The 18967-nt window shown below is 41.1% G+C and overlaps 1 protein-coding gene across 1 annotated transcript in view; it reads right to left on the reverse strand.

The window, feature by feature from the left end:
• znf532 (zinc finger protein 532) overlaps positions 1-17151 on the reverse strand; it is a 222107-nt gene extending 204956 nt beyond the window's left edge. The window contains exon 1 of the mRNA XM_087990306.1: positions 16994-17151. The gene's annotated coding sequence lies outside the window, so the exon portion shown is untranslated. The remainder of the gene's footprint in view (positions 1-16993) is intronic.
• Between the last annotated feature and the right edge of the window lie 1816 nt (positions 17152-18967).

Below are 18967 nucleotides of genomic sequence, written 5' to 3' on the forward strand. Positions count from 1 at the left end.
TGAAGTTGCACCCATCCAGGCAAATGGGAGCATTCTATCACACTCATGACACCATGTACCTTGTAGATGGCAAACAGGTTTTGGGAAGCCAGGTGGAAAAAAGGTACTCACTGCAGGATTCCTACTCTCTGACATGCTTTTGTAGCCATTGTATGGCTAGTCCAGATGAGTTTCTGGTAAATAGTAACCCCAAGAAGGCAGATAGTGGGGTATTCAGTGAATGTAATGCCATTAATTTTCAAGGGATGATGCTTAGAATCTCTCATTGGAGATGGCTGTTGCCTGGCACTTGTTTAAACATAGAACATTGCAGCACAAAAATAGGCCCTTCAGCCCATCATGCCTGTGCAGACTATGGTACCATTCTAAACGAATCCATCTGCCAACACATGATCTGTATCCCTCTATTCTCTGCCTGTTCATGTGTCTGCCTGAGTGCCTCTTAAAATTTGCTATGTCTGCTTCTACCATTGGTTCAAATGTTACTTGCCATTTGTCAGCTGAACACATTTTGAATGGATTGGTTCAGTATATGAGGAGTTGTGAATTATGTTTTAATCTGCAGTTAAAAAGGACCAATGTTGGACTTGCTCCTTAGGTTGCTGCATAACCTGTTTGAAAGTGATAAAGAAAGCTTCTATCTCAGTTTCTTCACATTTAGGAATTGATTAAGCAAACTGAGTTGCTTCCATTCTCAAGTCTAAGCCACTGATGTCTTTATGGGACACAATAGGAAATCTGCTTCTCAGATCAAACTTTCTTAGTTCAAACTCCTTGTCCTGAAAGTACCTCTTTTCTCTCCATGCTCTTTCCATTCTTCCCCCCCCCCACCCCACCCCACCCCCATTACCTTACATTTTCTTGAATGTCTAATTTCCACTGTTCAAATTTTAATCTCTCTCTCTCCTACTACTCTATCCATTTCACTGGTGGCTGCACCTTTAAAACTTCTGGGTTTTCTAGCTTTTGACAAAAATCTAATCCCAAGTGCCTCATTAAATGTTTTAATTGTTTGCAGGACAGGACTTTTAAAATGTTCAAAATTAATTTCCTCTAATTCTGCTAGGAACTTGTTGGCATTATATGTAGCCATTTCTATACGATAGCAGTGCTAATGCAAGGAAACCTTTTGCAATTCTAGTTTCATCTGGAAGTTAAATCTTGGCATAGCCCCCAATTCTTTTATGACTAGGCTCCAAACAATGCTCCTCAATTTGTTACAGTTCCAGACAGGATATCCCAGATCATAAAGGCTGCGGAGGAGGAATGAACAAGCTTCCTTATTCAGCTGGTCGCAATAAGGTTAATGTAAACCTGGATCCCTTCCCTACTGGATATCTTTCTCCCGGAACCTAAATACGTATGTGTTTTAAAAGGATCCAATTTAACCAGGGCTTTCTTGAGTTAGCAAAACAGTGAGCTTATTTGTACAAAACAGAAGATGTACCAGTAATGCACATAGATTACAAAATAAGAGGGGAGTCCAAAATGTGAGAAAAGTTAACAATGAATATACAGATCAATCTCAATTGTTCTCAAAGAATGGGGAGCTGAACATTGCAGTCATTACAGTGCATGATATTAGTAATTTTGACATTGATAGTTGAACAATCAATTTCAAAACTGTTCGCTCCTCAGATTGATTGAGAAGCTGTTGTTCTGATTTCTTTTGACCAGGACTGAATTCCAGCATTCAGGGCGAGAGAGAGTCTGGCTTGCTAGCTCACTGGTTTCTAGCACTCAGAACGAGAAGGCCCCTTTTTTAAGCAACAAAGGGTGACTAGGGGACAGTTCTTTGACTGAGACCTTCACAACATGTCATCATTTGGACGCAGCATACATGAGTAGGTTTGACCACTGACACACAGTCAGTCTCACTAGCCCCCTCCAGGAGAATTGAAAGTGAATTTTACACATATCTTCAAAAGAGAAAAAAACCCAATGTTTCTGCAGTTTGGGCACTTGCAGTTGAACTGTGCATCTTCAGCCTCTCAATTTTGTTTTAGTCAAAAGAGATTATATTCCAGTCTGTTTTGAATTGCCTTTAACTCTTTTGATGGGTTGTTGTTTGAAATTCCCTTTGTGCAATTAGGTGCAATATTCCATGGGTCTGTCTGTTTCCAGACAGCCACTTAATTTTCATGCGTTGGCTGAATCAGCGCTTTAAAAAAAACACTTTGCATTTAAAATGTGTATGTAAAACATATTCTGACCCCAGTCATGCATGATACATGACCATGACACAGTACACCTACAGATGTTGTGTAATAAGGACAGAAAGGAGAGAAAATATTCCTTGAAACCAGGTAGATTTTGCTTCTAAAACAAAACATAACTCTCTGAACTGCCTGTATGCTAGGTTTGCAAGTATCCATTTAACATCTAACTACTGTAATTTCAAGCAAACATAAGTTTCAATGGAAATATGAACATAAAAGGCAGCACATTTTACTTTTATTTCTGAAAGGATGATTAAGGGACTATAAAAAAGATTAAACTAGATTTCAACTATAACAGAAACATATTGTCACAAAAGTAGTCTTTCATTTCTAAAAGCTGGTCCTTGGCTCAAGGAGACTCTGTCCTTTATTATTTTCAGAGCGGTAATAAACCAGGCTGGGTTCCGATCAGACTGGTTTGGTACAGAGATGAAAAGGATTTTGAGAGGCCTTTTGTTTATATGTAAACAGATGAGACTTCAGACCAAAGTGGTCATGTTTAGGAAGTGACCCGTAGGATGAAAGGAGATGGTCAGCTCTCTAGCTGAGCAGTTTAGTTCAGTCCAGAACTGGTTGAGAGTTCAACAGTGAGCTGTGTGGAAACTCTCTCGTCTGCTCTTCTAACTTCAACCTGTAAGCATCTGACCTTTTTTTGTTCAGTATTTAAAAGTGGGGGGGGGGGGGGGGGTTGCTTATTGGGGATTGTTGCGTACATTCAGAACAGCATACTTGAATCACTTTGGTTAGACTGAGTTCTGTAGGGGCTCTTTATTCTGTTCTTCATATTTCATTGTGTAATTTTGAGAATAAAACCATTTGTCTGTTTTAAACCTGGTAGTCAACCTAGCTAACTTAATCCGGGTAATTTTCAAGGTACACTTACCGAAACAAATTGCAAAGTTATGGTCTGGGCTGCCTGTTGATAATGTTTTGAGTGGTCTGGCCTCGTCCATAGCAATATACATTACAATATCTCAATTTTAGATTCGTTCATGGGATGTGGCCATTGCTGAGTAGGCTAGCATTTACTGTACATCTTTAATTGTCCTGGAGAAGGCACCTTCTTGAATCACTGTAGACATTTTAGTGTAGGGACATCACAGTCTGTTAGATTGGTTCTGACTTCTGGACTACCCTTTGATAAATGAAGGAGCCGCAATATATTTGTAAGTCAGATGGTGGGTAGCTTGGAACGGAAGTTGCAGACGATGGTGTTCTCAAGTATCAGCTTCCTTTGTCCTTCTAGAAGAAGGTAAAGATGATGGTTTTAGAAGATCTTGCTGTGAGAGTGTAGATGGAGTTAATTCTGAAGGAGGGCAGTGGGAGATGGGAAGCCAGTCAGGTGGGTCGCTTAGTCCTGAATGATGTAAAGCTCCTTGAGTGTTGTTAAAGTTGTATCCATCCAGGTAAGTGAGGGGTTTTCCATCACACGCTTGAATTGTGCCTTTTAGGTGGTATACAGGCTTTGGAGTGTCAGGAGGGAAGTTACTTGTGGCAGGATCTCTAGCCTATGAGCCCTGCTCACATAGCCACAGAATTTATAGGGTGGGGGAGGGAGGGGGGTAGAAACGTGGCTGGTCCAGTTGAGTTTCTGGCCAATGGTAACACCCAGATATTTGATAGCGGAGGATTTAGTGATGCCAATACAATGAACACAGTAAGGAGCAATGGTTAGATTTTCTCCTACTGGACATGGTCACTGTCTGATATTCGTGTAGTGTGAATATTACTTAACTCATATCAGTCTAACCCCTGGCATAGACTTCTTCAATATCAGAGGATTTATAAATGGTGCTGAACATTGTGTAAACCTCAGCAAAAGTCCCTACTTCTCAATTATGATGGAGAGACCATCATTGCTGAAGTAGCTGAAGGTGGTCAGACTTGGACTGTATCTTGAGCAACACCTGCAGAGATGTCCTGGAGCTGAGTTGACTGACCTCCAACAATGACAACCATTTTGCTTAGTGCTACATATGATTGTAACCAACAGACAGTTGTTTTTTACTCCATGATCCTAATTGACTCCAGTTTTGCCAAGGCTTTTTGATGTCATAGTCAGACAAATGCTGTCTTGATGTCAAGGACAATTATTCTCCCCTCACTTCCAGTGTTCAGTTCTATTGTCCATGTTTGGAGCAAAGTTGCAATGAGGTCTGGAGCTGATATGCTTAGTTTGGATTCTGCCAGAGTCACACTGAGCAAATTATTCCTTTGCAAGCTACTTAATAGTACTGTTGATGACTCCTTCTATCATTTAGTTGAATTGGTTGAAGACTGGCATCTGTATTCCTGGGGATTTCTGAAGGAGGCCAAAATGGATCATCCACTCAGCATTTACAGTCAAAGTCAGACAGGATGGAACAGACCCTTTTGTCCAACTAGTTCACACCAATCAAGTTTCCCAAACTAAATTTCCTATTTGTTTGCATTTGCCCCATATCTCCCTAAACCTCTCCTATTCGTGTACCTGTCCAAATGTCTTTTAAATGTTGTAATTGTACCTGAATCTAAACACTTTCTCTGGCAGTTCATTTTACATACGAGCCCTCTGTTAAAAAGTTGCCCCTCGGGTCTCTTCAATCTTTACCATCTCACCTTAAACCTATGCCCTCTAGTTTTGAGCTCCCCTACCCTCGGAAAATGACCTTTGCTATTCACATTATTTATGCCTCTCATGATATTATAAACCTCTATAAAAAGGTCACCCTCAATCTCCTATACTCTAGTGAAAGAAGTCCCAGCCTATCCTTATAACTCAAGCCTTCCAGACTCAGCAACATCCTGGTAAATCTTTTCTGAACTCTCTCCAATTTAGTAATATCCTTCCTATAAAAGGGTGACCAGAACTGTACACTGTACTCCAAAAGTTGCCTCAACAACATCCTGAAAATGTGTTGCTGGAAAAGCGCAGGTTTTGGGAATGAGCCCTTCTTCAGGAATGAGGAAAGTGTGCACTTTCCTCATTCCTGAAGAAAGGCTCATGCCCGAAACGTCGATTCTTCTGCTCCTTGGATGCTGCCTGACCTGCTGCGCTTTTCCAGCAGCATATTTTCAGCTCTGATCTCCAGTCCTCACTTTCTCCTCAACAACATCCTGTACAACTTTAACATGACATCTCAATTTCTATATTCATAAATTATACCAGTGAAGACAAGCATGCTAAACACCTTCTTAATCTTGTCAACCTATGATGTAACTTTCAATGAACTATGTACGTGAATTCCTAGGTCAGTCTGTTCGACAACATTACCCAGGGCCCTATCATTAACTGTACAAGTCCTGCCATTGTTCGCCTTACCAAAACACAGCACCAAATTAAACTCCATCTGCAACTCCTCAGCTCATTGGTCCAATTGATCAAGATCCCCTTGTAATCTTGGATAGCTTTTTTTACTACATACCAGATCTTGTGGTTCAAATAGTTATGATGTCTTACGCAAACATATTAACCATGCCTCCTAAATTCTCATTCAAATCATTTATATAAATGACAATCAAAAGTAGTCCAGCACTGATCTCTGTGGACCACCACAAGACACAAGCCTCCAGTCCGAAAAACAACTCTCCCAGATAATCCAACCTGACCTTGTCTCATTTGCCAGTATTTGGCCCACATCATTCTAAGCCCTTCCTATTTATGTACCCATCCAGATGCCTTTTAAATGCTGTAATTTTACCAGCCTCCACCACTCCCTCTGGCAGCTCATTCCATACATGCACCACCCTGAGTGAATATCTATCTGAATAATTTTGCAAATGCATCAGTGTTACCTTTTGCGCTGATGTGCTGGGCTCCTCCATCGTGGAGGATGGGCATATTTGAGCAGTCTCCATCTTGAGTTAGTTGTTTAACTGTCCATTATCAGTCACAACTGGATGTGGCCAGACTGTAGAGCATAGACTTGATCCACTGGTTGTGGATCTTTTAGCCCTGTCAACTGTATGCAGTATCTGTAGTTTGGTGCACAAATCGTATTGTGTTGTAGCTTCACCTGTTTTGCACCTCATTTTTAGGTATGCCTGGTACTGTTCCTGCAGCTATTTTGTACTTGTCATTTCAGCAGGGTTAATCTCCAGGTTTGATGGCAATGGCACAATGGAAAGTAAGCTTGTGTCTCGTGGTTGAAGACAATTCTGCTGCTGACACCCCACAGTACATCATCGATACCCAGTTGCTAGACTATTCAAAGTCTGTTCCATTTACACAGTGGAGGTTTCCCTAAATGTGAAAACAGAACTTCTCTCCACAAGGTACAGCCGTCACTCCTCCAAACGCAGAGAACTAATTCAGCTATATTTTTCTCTGGTCCTTCACCACTTACTATAGCCCCAGTCAAGTAGTAACATCCTTAAGACATCAGCCAGTATGGACAATCATGGTGCTGCAGCCACTCTTAGTGATGGACATTGACTGATTCAGTTTGCCACCCTCAGCGCTTACTGTATTTAAAGATGATTACCTATTCTGTCCAGTTCTTTGCGAGATGCACATTGCACAACGATTGTGACACTTCTAAACATAGATTAGAAAATCAAAATGGATTAGTCTACTTTAGCAGTACCTCAGTGGTACCTAGATGGCAGATATATGGGAACAGATTTTCTGGGAACAGAGAACTAATTTTCACATTAATTTCAAAGTAGAGGAAAACATAGTAGTCTGCTCGAAATACAAATCAAGATACCAGCTAATCCTCAAAACTTCATACTTTCTATTCATCACAAGTCTCCCCTACTCTGGATTTTCTCATCCAAAGATGTGCAGGTCAGGTGAAATGGCCATGCTAAATTGCCCATAGTGTTAGGTGCATTAGTCAGAGGGAAATGGGTCTGGGTGGGTTACTCTTCAAAGGGTCGGTGTGGACTTGTTGGGTTGAAGGGCCTGTTTCCACACTGTAGGGAATCTAATCTGGGGAAAAGACCTTAGCTATTCAGCCTATCCACGCCCCTCATGATTTTATAAACCACGATAAAGTCCGCTCTCCGTCTCCAATGCTCCAGAGACAAAAGTCCCAGTCTATTTAGCCTCTTCCTATAGCTCAAACCCTCCAGAACCGGTAACATCCTTGTAAATATTCTCTGCACCCTCTCAAGTTTAACAACAGCATTCTTATAGAAGCACAACCAGTATTCTAAAAGTCACCTCATCAATGTCCTGTACAGTCATTGAGTGGCACTTACAAGAACTTTGGAACATGCAATCAACTATACTGTGCAGCTAGGACTAATGACAAAGAAATTTTTAATAATTCAAAATTTAATTATGTACAAGTAAAACGTGTGGTTCAAATAGTTATATACGTGTGGAAAGGGAAGAGTAAAGGTTCCGCATTATTAGTTTTAATATTAATTTTAACTCCACATGCTCATTTTTGTTGTATGTCCAAGTGAATAATACTCATGTATTTTAACTGCCATTTTGATAAATGTATTTGTTTTGAAATGATAGTTGACCTCCTTTAAAGTGAATAAGTCATCAGGGCTAGGTAGATTGCATCCCAGGTTTTTAAGGGAAGCCAGGGTGGAAATAACTGATGCTTTGAGGATCATTTTCCAATCATGACTAGCTACAGAAAAAGGTACCAGAAGACTGGAGATTTACAAACATTGTGCAATTATTTTAAATAGGGTGTGAGTGACAGATCAAATAATTATAGGTTAGTCAGCCTAACTAAGAGGAAGGTGATGACCTAATCATATGATTGCTAGATTATTAATCCAAACACCCAGATAATGTTCTGAGACCCAGGTTTGAACACTGCCATGGCAGATGGTGGAATATAAATTCAATAAACATCTGGAATTAAGACTTTAATAATGACCAGGAAACCATGGTCGACAGTTGGAAAATCCCATCAGGTTCACTAATGTCCTTTAGAGATGGAAATCTGCTAGCCTTACTTGGTTGGCCTACATGTGACTCCAGACCACAGTAATGATCCCCTTAACTGCCCTCTGGGCAATAAAGAATGGCCAACGGAATTACCGAGCCAATGATGCCCACATCCAATGAATGAAGTAAAAATAACAGTGGGCATTTTCTTTGATTCGATTCTGAGAGACAGGATAAAATATCCCTTAGGCATAGATTAATCAGGGATATTCTGCATAGTTAAAGAAAGGTTATGTGCTATTAAATTTTTGAAGAGTTAATTGGGATTGATGAGGGTCGTGCTGGGGATATGGTCTACATAAATGTTAGTGTAGTATTTGACAAGGTTCCACATGGCAGACTACAGAGGAACCTCGATTATCCGGCATTCAATTAACCAAGTTTTGGATGATCTGAACAAGATCGCAAGGTCCCGATGCATGACTAAGTATGTTATCTGGCACTGATTATCCGGCATTCGATTAGCCAAACAAAATATTCCCAACTGTGTCCTTCGGATAATTGAGGTTCCTCTGTAGTCAGAAAATAAAAGCTCATGGATTAGAACAAAGAAAATTACAGAATAGGAACAGGCTCTTTGGCCCTCCAAACCTGCACTGAACCAAATCCTCTATCTAAACCCTTGGCCAATGTTCTAAGAATCTGTATCCCTCTGCTTCCTGCCCATTCATGTATCTGTCTAGATACATCTTAAATTACCCTATCACGCCCACCTCTACCACCTCCACTGGCATCACGTTCCAGGTACCCTCCACCCTCCGTGTAAAGAACTTTCCATGCAATCTCCCTTAAACATATCCCCTTTCACCTTGATCTCAGAACCCCTAGTAATGGAGTCCTCAACTCTGGGAAAAACCTTCTTGCTATCCACCCTGTCAATACCTCTCATGATGTTGTAGACCTCAATCAGTGAGTTTTGAGAAGATTTCCTAGAGAATTCCTAGAAGCATGGCATTCCAAATCGGAACTCTATCAACAAACACATCGAGTTAGATCCTATCTACCACCCCCTGAGAAAAGGGGCAAGAAGTGACTTCACCACAGGAAATGACATCACCAACCCAAAGAAACCCAAACATATAAACAGAAAGCAGGAATTTTCAGCATTGCTTCACCTGAGGCCCACTGAAGATGTTGCCTAGTAGAGTAACAAAACGCCTGGAAAAGAACCTTTCAGCTCAGCGAGCAAACCTACATCCAAAACCTCAAATCAGGTCCCCCCCTCCCCCCACTTAATCTCAATCTTTGTAATGAAAATAATCCTAATCTATTCAACCTCTCTTCATAGATAGCGCCCTCCATACCAGGCAACACCCTGGAGAAGCTCCTCAGCACCTTCTCCAAAGCATCCACATCCTTTTGGTAATGTGGTGACCAGAACTGTACACAGTATTCTAAATGCTGCCGAACCAAAGTCCTATTCAACTGAAATGTGACCTGCCAACTCATGTACTCAATACCCTGTCCAATGAAGGAAGGCATGCCATACCCATTCTTGACCACTCTATCGACCTGTATTGCCGCCTTCAGGGTACAATGGACCTGAACACTCAGATCTCTCTGTACATCAATTTTCCCCAGGGCTTTTCCATTTCCCATATATTTCGCTCTTGACTTGGATCTTCCAAAATGCATCACTTCACATTTGCCTGGATGTATTCCATCTGCCATTTCTCTGCCCAATTCTTCAATCTATATGTATTCTGCTGCATTCTCTGACAGTCCCCTTCACTATCTACAATTCCATCAATCTTAGTGTCATCTGCAAACTTGCTAATCAGATCACCTATACCTTCCTCCAGATCATTTATGTATATCACAAACAACAGCAGTCCCAACACGGATCCATGTGGAATACCACTGATCACAGTTGTCCATTCTGAGAAACATTTTTCCACTTGGTTAGCACTGCTGCCTCATTTTCACCGGGCCATGTCTGTCCTGCACTCTAAACAACCTCTCTTTAAAAGCCTCCCACATATCAAATGTGGATTTAACTTCAAACATCTGTTTCCAATCCACATTCCCAGCTCCTGCCGAATTTTGGTATAGTCGACCTTCCCCAGTTTAGCACTCTTCCTTTCGGACCACTCTTGTCTTTGTCCATGAGTATTCTAAAACTCATGGAATTAGGATCACTATTCCCAAAGTAATCACCTACTGAAACTTCAACCACCTGGCCGGGCTCATTCCTCAACACTAGGTCTAGTATGGCCCTTTCCAGAATTGGACTATTTACATACTGCTTTAGAAAACCCTCCTGGATGCTGTTCACAAAATTCTGCTCCACCTAAACCTCTAACACTAAGAATTCCAGTCAATATTGGAAAATTAAAATCTCCTATCCCCATCACCCTGTTGCTCCTACATCTTTACAAATATGTAAATAGATTATGGATCTTTATCTCACACTCGCTGCTGGAAGGCCTGTAGTTCAGCCCAAATATTGTTACCACACCCTTCCTATTTCAGAGCTCTACCCATATTATCTCACTGCTCGAGTCCTCCATAGTGCTCTCCTTTAGCACAGCTGGGATGCCCTCCTTGACCAGTAATGCAACTCCTCCACCCCTATTACCTCCCTCTATATTCTACCTGAAGCAGAATGCTTTAGTTCAAACCTCCTGCCTGAATGTTACAGCACAAATGGAAACTATTCCGCTCTTCATGGCTGAACTGACTCTTTGAGAGAGTTCTCCCACTCCCGCATTCCGCTGCAATAGGTCCAAAATTGTTTCCTTTTCGAGTGGTATTATCGCTGGAATATTAATCTAGAGACTCATGTAATATTCCACAGCAGATGGTGGAATTTGAAATCAATAAAAATGCAGAAGTAAGAGTCTAATGGTGATCATGCATCCAATGTCAGTTATTGGAAAAACCATCTGGTTCACTAATGTCCTTTAGGGAAGGATACCACCATCCTTACCTGGTTTGGACTATATGTGACTCGGGGAATAGCCAATAAATGCTGGCCTAGCCAGCAATCCTACATACAGTGAATTTAAAAAAGAAATCCAATTCCCCATGGAAGTCAGCAGCCAAGAAATGTCCCCTCTGCCAGATTCATTCTTGTACTTTAAGATTTGTTGATAAAACTTCAGAGATAATAATAAGCTATTTAATCATGTAACAATCTGTTAACTGCATTTTGTTTCAGTACCGATTTGTTAATGTCGATACTTAAGTTCAATAGCGTTTTCCAAGCACAAGATAAAATGACATTGTGGAAAATTACATTCCAAGGCCCTCAGCTTTGCATCCTCTCCTCAGTAACAGTTTATAATCACTGCAGCCTATTACCATGCAAGCCCACACAGTCAGGAGTCAGAGTAGGGAAATAAAGTTAGCATGATTCTTCAGACAAGAAATAGGTTGCTAACCAATATAGAATAAGTTGATCTAGAATTACAGATGTTTAATAATATTTTAAATTTTTTTATCCAAGATCATCATCATGTGTGCTCATTGGATCATAGTCTTTGTGTCAAATATATTTAAATAGCTTCCTTCAATTGGAGACATCCAGTATTGATATCACTGTTCTTCCTCTCTTTCTTTTAAATATTTCCCCATAACACCTCCTACATTCACTCTTAAGATGTGCACTACTTTGAACCTGTCTATTTCTGATTACATTCAATAAATCTCTTTGCTCTTTCACTCTCTGTAGCACTTTATAATTGGTTATGGTAATATCTAACTGATTCTATCCATTCTCCTCCAAATCACCATACTCAAGATATCATTTTTAAAATGAAAGTTACTCATCATAGAGTTATAGAGATGTACGGCATGGAAACAGATCCTTCGGTCCAACTTGTCCATGCCAACCACATATCCTAAATTAATGTAAATTAATCCTAAACTAGTCTCATTTGCCAGCATTTGTCTCATATCCTTCTAAAACCTTCCAGTTCATGTACTCACCCAGATGCCTTTTAAATGTTGTATTTGTGCCAGCCTCCACCACTTCCTCTGGCAGCTCATTCCATAAATACACCACTCTCTGTGTGAAAATATTTCCCCATAGATCCCTTTTAAATCTTTCCCCTCTGACCTTAAACCTATGCCCTCACCCTGGACTCCTCACCCAATTCATATCCTTCATGATTTTATAAACTTCTATAAGATCAACCCTCAGCCTCCAACACTGCAGGGAAAATAGCCCCAGCCTATTCAGCATCTCCCTATAGCTCAAACCCTTCAACACTAGCAACATTCTTCCTAAAGACCAGAATTGAATGCAGCATTCCAGAAGTGGCCTAACCAATGTCCTGTACAGCTGTGACATGGACAACCAACAGAACCATTGCCATTTGATTGTTGCTACTCCATACAATGTTCAAATTTGGCCAATGATTACTGTCCACAACAAACCATTTGCAAACAGAGTTTTATAGGGAAATGCAGGCATCTTGTCTAATCATTCGGCAAGATGTAACATGCAGTCTTTCTTGAGTCATCTATTGAACAAGATATTAACTCTAAGTACAGCAATTAGATTTCCCTTGCTGGTATTTATACATATTGCATAATTGGTTTTCTATTTGTTGCTTGAAAATTGATAATTTCAGGAATGGAAATCTAAATTTCCCTCTGGAGTTTAATTACTGGTTGAAAATCCACTGGGATGTGGCAGACTGGAGATTCTATCTTGATATATGGAATATCATAGAGCAATGCAAATTAAATAGAACACTGCTGATAATTTTCAGGATACTCAAAGTAATTCTGTCTTTTGTGACTGAGGCTGGCTCCTGTTATTATATGAATAGAACTCAGCTGGAGATTAAGAATGATTGCTACAACATCATATTCCATCAGTCATAGATTTTTGGACTATGTAACAATAGTACCTAGATTCCATAATTCAAAAGAAGTTAGAGTATAACATTTAACCACATACCCTCATACCTTCTATGCTAAGCATCATTTAGTAATTATGAAACAAACGAAAATTGTGGAAGAAACTCGGAACATCTGGCAGAATCTAGAAAAATTACATTCAATAAATCTCTGCTTTTTTCACTTTCTATAGCATTTTATAATTGTTATGATAAAGTCTAACTGATCCTGAGAAAACCCAAGTTCACTATTCAAGTTCTGTGACCCTGCTTCAGAACTTAGTAATTAAGTCCAGGTTTATCTTAACAATAACTTTAGACAGCAACTTTAATGTCAAAAGCAACCTCAGCTGCTTTACACATGATAAGGAAACAGATGCCAAGATACGGGACAAGATTTGCAAGATAACTGAAGGGTTGGTCAAAAGTTGAGTTTTGAGAAAGTTTTCAGTGATGCAGCACGGGAAAGAAAGAGACAGACTTCTGTTTATACAGTGACATCAGGAATGCTAAAGCATTTCAAAGACACTGGAGTAAAATAGTAACAAAGGCAAAGAGATTTAGGAAGGGAGATTGGACAAAAGCACTAGGGCACAAGAATACTTTACTGCCAGTGGTTAAAGAAATTGTATGGGGAGGAGTGTGTTGGTGGCAAGAGAGACAAGAACTGGGAACAAAAAGATGCAGAAGAGGACATTATACTTGAACAAAGGGTAGCTTGAAGTTTACAGGATTTGAAGAAAAGGATTTCAACACACATGGGAAGTGCAAAATGCAGTAAAAGAGAACTGTTACGTTTGGTTCATTTCGTTAATACATGTGGAGGAGAGAGACAAACGTAGACAACATTAAACAAGTTAGTTGAAGGTGACAAGAATTCAGCTTCACTCCTACTATGGTGGTAGTTCTTAATGCCACAGAATTTAGTGCTTTATCTGGCTTTCTCACTGAAAACAAAACTTGAAATATATTTATCCATAAAAAGCTTGAAAGCCCTGACTTTACAATTCATGTCACTTGAGAGCGTTAGTTTACAATCATGAATTGGAGGAGCTGGCGTTGGACTAGGGTGGACACAGTTTTAATATATATTAAATAAAAAAATCACACAATACCAGGTTATAGTCCAACTGGTTTACTTGGAAGCACTAGCTTTCAAAGTGCTGCTTCCTCATCATGTGATGAGAGAGCAGCGCTTCGAAAGCTAGTGCCTCCAAATAAACCAGTTGGACTATTACCTAGTGTTGTGCGATTTTAATGTTTATAATCACAGCACTTTCTGCTCTTCCAAATCATATCTTCATGTCTTATGCCATTTTAAGAAGTCTACTTAGGGCAGCTCTGGACGCCCTTAGGAGGGATACAATGCCAGGGTCTGATGGCATTGGACTCTGAAATAAAAAGGTAAAGTGCTGGAAATGCCCAGCCAATCAGGCAGCATCTTTGGAAAGAAACAGGTTTAACATTTGGGACAAATTTACCTTCATCCTCTCTCTGGATGTAGTCCAAGGCTGCACCAAGTAGTATGAACATTATTGCCATATTTGACCCCGAGATAGAATCGCAACAACATATACACACCCAGACCCTGGCCAAGGTGTGAATTCCTGATTCCTGAAGAAGGGCTCATGCCCGAAACATCGATTCTCCTGCGCCTTGGATGCTTCCTGACCTGCTGCACATTTCCAGCAACACATTTTCAGCAGGGTCTGGGTGTCACAACAGCAACCTGATAGGCTGAGGAAGGCAACTTTATGAATTCGGAATTAGATAATGTTCAGAGCAAAAGTAGGTGATTCGGCCCATCGAGTCTGCTCCACCTTTTAATGCAAATATGGCTGAGCTCATCATCCTTAACTCCACTTTCTTGCCTTTTCCCTATAATGCGGTGGATGGCACGGTGGCACGGCAGCACTGTTGCCTCACATCGCCAGAGACCCGGGTTCAATTCCCACCTCAGGAGTCTGTGTGGAGTTCCCGTCTGTGTGGAGTTTGCACATTCTCCCCGTGTCTGCGTGGGTTTCCTCTGGGTGCTCCAGTTTCCTCCCACAGTCCAAAAATGTGCAGGTTAGGTTAAATGGCCATGCTAATTTGCTCATAGTGTTACGTGAAGGGGGAATGGGTCTGGGTGGATTGCTCTGTGGAGGGTCGGTGTGGACTGGTTGAACCAAAGGGCCAGTTTCCATACTGTAGGGAATCTAAACCCTAGAATCCCTGACATGATTAAAAATCCATCTCAGCCTTGAATATACTTACCAGCCTTCCTCAACAGCCACCTGCAGTAAAAGAAATTCACTTCTCTACCCTCTGGGAGAAAAGTTTCCTCCTTATCTCTTGTTTTAAATGTGCAGCCCTTGTTCTCAAATTATGCCCTCTGGTCCTTGACTCTTCCACATGGGAAAACATAACTCTCCCTATCTGCAAAAGTGCACAGGTAAAGCAGGGCATTGTCAATCTTCTCAGAATGTGATAGTCAGGGGGTGGGGAATGACATTATCACAATTGTGCATCTGCTTCAGCACAGAGAAGGTTTGGTCTGCTTAGACGTTGTGCAAATGAAGTGTTCAGAAACCTCCCCAAATAGCAGCCATCGATCCATTTAAATTGGGGCCACACATGGATAGTCCCAACCTGTGACCATTTATTCAGCTACCAAAACTTTGTTTCCCTTAGGGCAGGTTCACAAAACTGTTCAGAATGTGTTCCTGACCCTGCAGAAAAATCCAGCCCAGGGTGTAGTCTTTCTGATTAAACAAGGTTGGAAAAAGAGAGTTCTTTAAAAGCAAAATGGCAAAAGAGATTGTAAATCCCTTCTTCATCACCCCACCTCCACCTGCTACTCCCACAGTAAACAATGACTAGCTTGGAAAGTATGTAAAACTTTAAGTAGACAAACAAGACTTCCCCACTCTTATTACAATGCATTTAACTCACAAGGTTCAGAACTACAGTTTCACAGCATGAAAAACATCAGCCTTCTGAAAGGAAACTACAGGAAGCAACTCAGAACAAAGGTATTGAACTGGTCATGATCTGTCACATTTAAATGTCATGGCATACAAATTGATGAGTACTGGTACCCAGGAAAGAGCTGGCATAGCTTTTGCACATTCTAGGCCTAATGCTTTCCTCTTATATATTTCTATTGTCTCTTCTACTTCTTCAATTCTTAAAGAACTACAGCTGTTAAACACCCTTCTACATATGTCAATGGACAAGTATTTTCTTCTGAGCCTGACTGAATCAGAATCATAGAATCTCTAAATGTGGGAGCAGTCTATTGAATCCGCACCAACCCTCCAAACAGCACTCCACCCATAGACAACTCTCATCCTATCCCAGTAACCATACATTTCCCATGACTAACCCACTCAAACTAGACACTATGGACAATTTAGCATGGCCAATCCACCTAACCTGCACATCTTCAGGCTAAGGGAGGAAACCGGAGCACCCGGAGGAAACCCACACAGACACAGGGACAATGTGCAAACTCCACACAGTCACCCAAGTCTGGATTCAAATCCAGGTCCTTGGTGCTGTGAGGCCATTGTGCCATGCCACTCCTGTGGGTTGGCCTAAATGATCTGTTATTAATCTTAACATGGGCCCAGCCTGCCCTATTTCCTACCCTTTAGTGAGGGGTGGTGGCCAATTCCTTTGTACCTGTGGGCACCTTTGGTGCATGTTTTAAAACTCAATAAGAGAGGGAAGTGAGGGTTGACATTGGAAACCAGAATATTGCCCCACAACCCAGCCAATGTTAGGAGCAGTGCATGACATTCTCAGGAATTCAGAGTACAGGCAGAGATCTGAGAGGCTGCCTGCTGACCCTGTCTGGAGCTGAAAAGGAGACAAGCTCTGTCACTGTCCATAGCAAGATATTTCAGCACAGCCAGTCACAAACAGCAATGAGCCAACCAGGGTACATGCAAGACCTAACAACAGGGGCAACTTTACAAAGCAACCATTTTATATCCAGTAGGCAGCGAATATTTAAGAACTTGTCCAGCTTTATGTTAGAAACTTACCAAGGAATCAGCTCTATCCATGTTAAGATTCAAATGATCAGTGCACTCTGAAAAGGAAATTCAGTACTCAAATAGTTAAGGTACACATCTTTTTTTTTAAACACAGTGAAACGAGCTGCACAAATGAACTGCAAAGACTTCTGGGCAGTCACCGCAGAGTGCTGTGTGCATGTCATCATGGCTGATAGCATTGCAGGACCTATTTAGGTATCCTCACAGACTGCCAGAGTGAGAGAAATTAATTCTCATCATGTGACTTGCACTTGAACCAATTATACTCCTGATTGTAGTCTAAGAATAAAGTAATAAATACAGCAGTGACTCCCAAATGTGGCTGAACTGTGTGCTCAAATCTCGTGCTGTAAGCAGTCTCACAATCGTTGTAATATACTCCCAGTCTCTCCTGAGACTTCTGCAATGGTCACAGTTTAACCTAATCGCAAATCAAGCCACATTCATGTGGACTGACGCTCATTCAGATTGATTTAAGAAAATCTAACTTCACCCTAAAAAATACATAAATTCAACTGTTTAATTAGCTTTGAAATCGTCTACACTATTTAGCAATAGATCTCAGTCCCCTGAACAGTATACTGGCCTACCTACCAAAGTGTTGTTTTTGCAAAGTCCAAATGTGGCCCAGAGTTAAAAGATGAGAACATTGAGGCGATGCCCAGGCAGGAATGTGAAGGCCAGGAATGAGAAAGTGGAAAGATGAGAGACTGGAGGTAGTTAGAGCAGAGTTGGAGGATGAAAGATAGAGTTAAAGACCATGGAGCAGAGTTTAAAAGGGAGAAAATAGAGTTGAGACAGTGAGGGTGGGGAGGAGAAAAATAGAAGATAAGTCATAGTGGGAAGCAAAGGAAGCGGGGAAAAAGATTAAATGGCTACCACAATGCAAGTAAACTCTAAAGGAACCTGTAGTAATACAGGCCTGAGCACAGCTAGTCAGGAATGTGATTGCCAGAACTACATTATATCTGATCTGAGAGTACGAGGGTTGGAGGCCAAGGATAGAAAGAAGCTAGGCAGAGGTAAATAAAATAAAAGGCACTGTAGCAAAATTTACCACCAAACCACAAAACCTGGTCTAAGATATATGTTTAAGGAGTTTATTAAAGGAGGAAAGAAAGATTGATAGACAAGTAAAGAGATATTGGAAGGAAATATAGAAGGGTTTCCTGGCACAGTATGTCGAAGGGCCGACAAGAGGGGAGGCCACACTGGATCTGGTGCTTGGTAATGAGCCAGGCCAGGTGTTTGATTTAGTTGTAGGTGAGCACTTTGGAGAGAGTGACCATAATTCCGTTGTGTTTAGTTTAGCGATGGAAAGGGATAGGTACATGCCACAGGTCAAGAATTATCGATGGGGCAAGGGCAATTATAATGCGTTTAGCCAAGAATTAGGATGCATAAAATGGGGTAGCAAAATGCAGGGGATGCAGACAATGGAAATATGGAACTGGTTTAAGGAACAGATATTGCATGTCCTTGATAGGTATGTCCCTGTCAGGCCGGGAGGAAGTGATAAGGTAAGGGAACCGTGGGTTACTACAGAAATTGCATCTCTTGTTAAGCGGAAGAAGGAGGTTTATGTGTTGATAAGACAAGAGTGTTCAGATGAGACGATAGAGAGTTATAGATCAGCTAGGAATGATTTAAAGAGAAAGTTAAGAAAAGCAAAGAGAGGACACGAGCAGTCTTTAGCAAATAGAATAAAGGAGAACCCTAAAGCTTTCTATAGGTATGTGAGGAATACAAGGATGACTAGGGTAGGAATAGGGCCAGTCAAAGACAGAAGTAGAAAGTTGAGTGTGGACCCTGTAGAGATCGGAGAGGTGCTAAACAAACATTTCTCATCGGTTTTCTGGCTATTCGGGGCCAGCTATGCTGCTACCAGAAATGTCCAGGACCAAACAGTTTTCTTTAGCAAGTTTTCCTCAGGGGAAACCCCCACCCCCACCCGCTGTGTCT

The sequence above is a fragment of the Chiloscyllium plagiosum genome, unplaced genomic scaffold (assembly GCF_037043375.1).
Source record: "Chiloscyllium plagiosum isolate Xiang-an unplaced genomic scaffold, Cpla_swu_hap1 HiC_scaffold_1, whole genome shotgun sequence".
NCBI lineage: Eukaryota > Metazoa > Chordata > Chondrichthyes > Orectolobiformes > Hemiscylliidae > Chiloscyllium > Chiloscyllium plagiosum.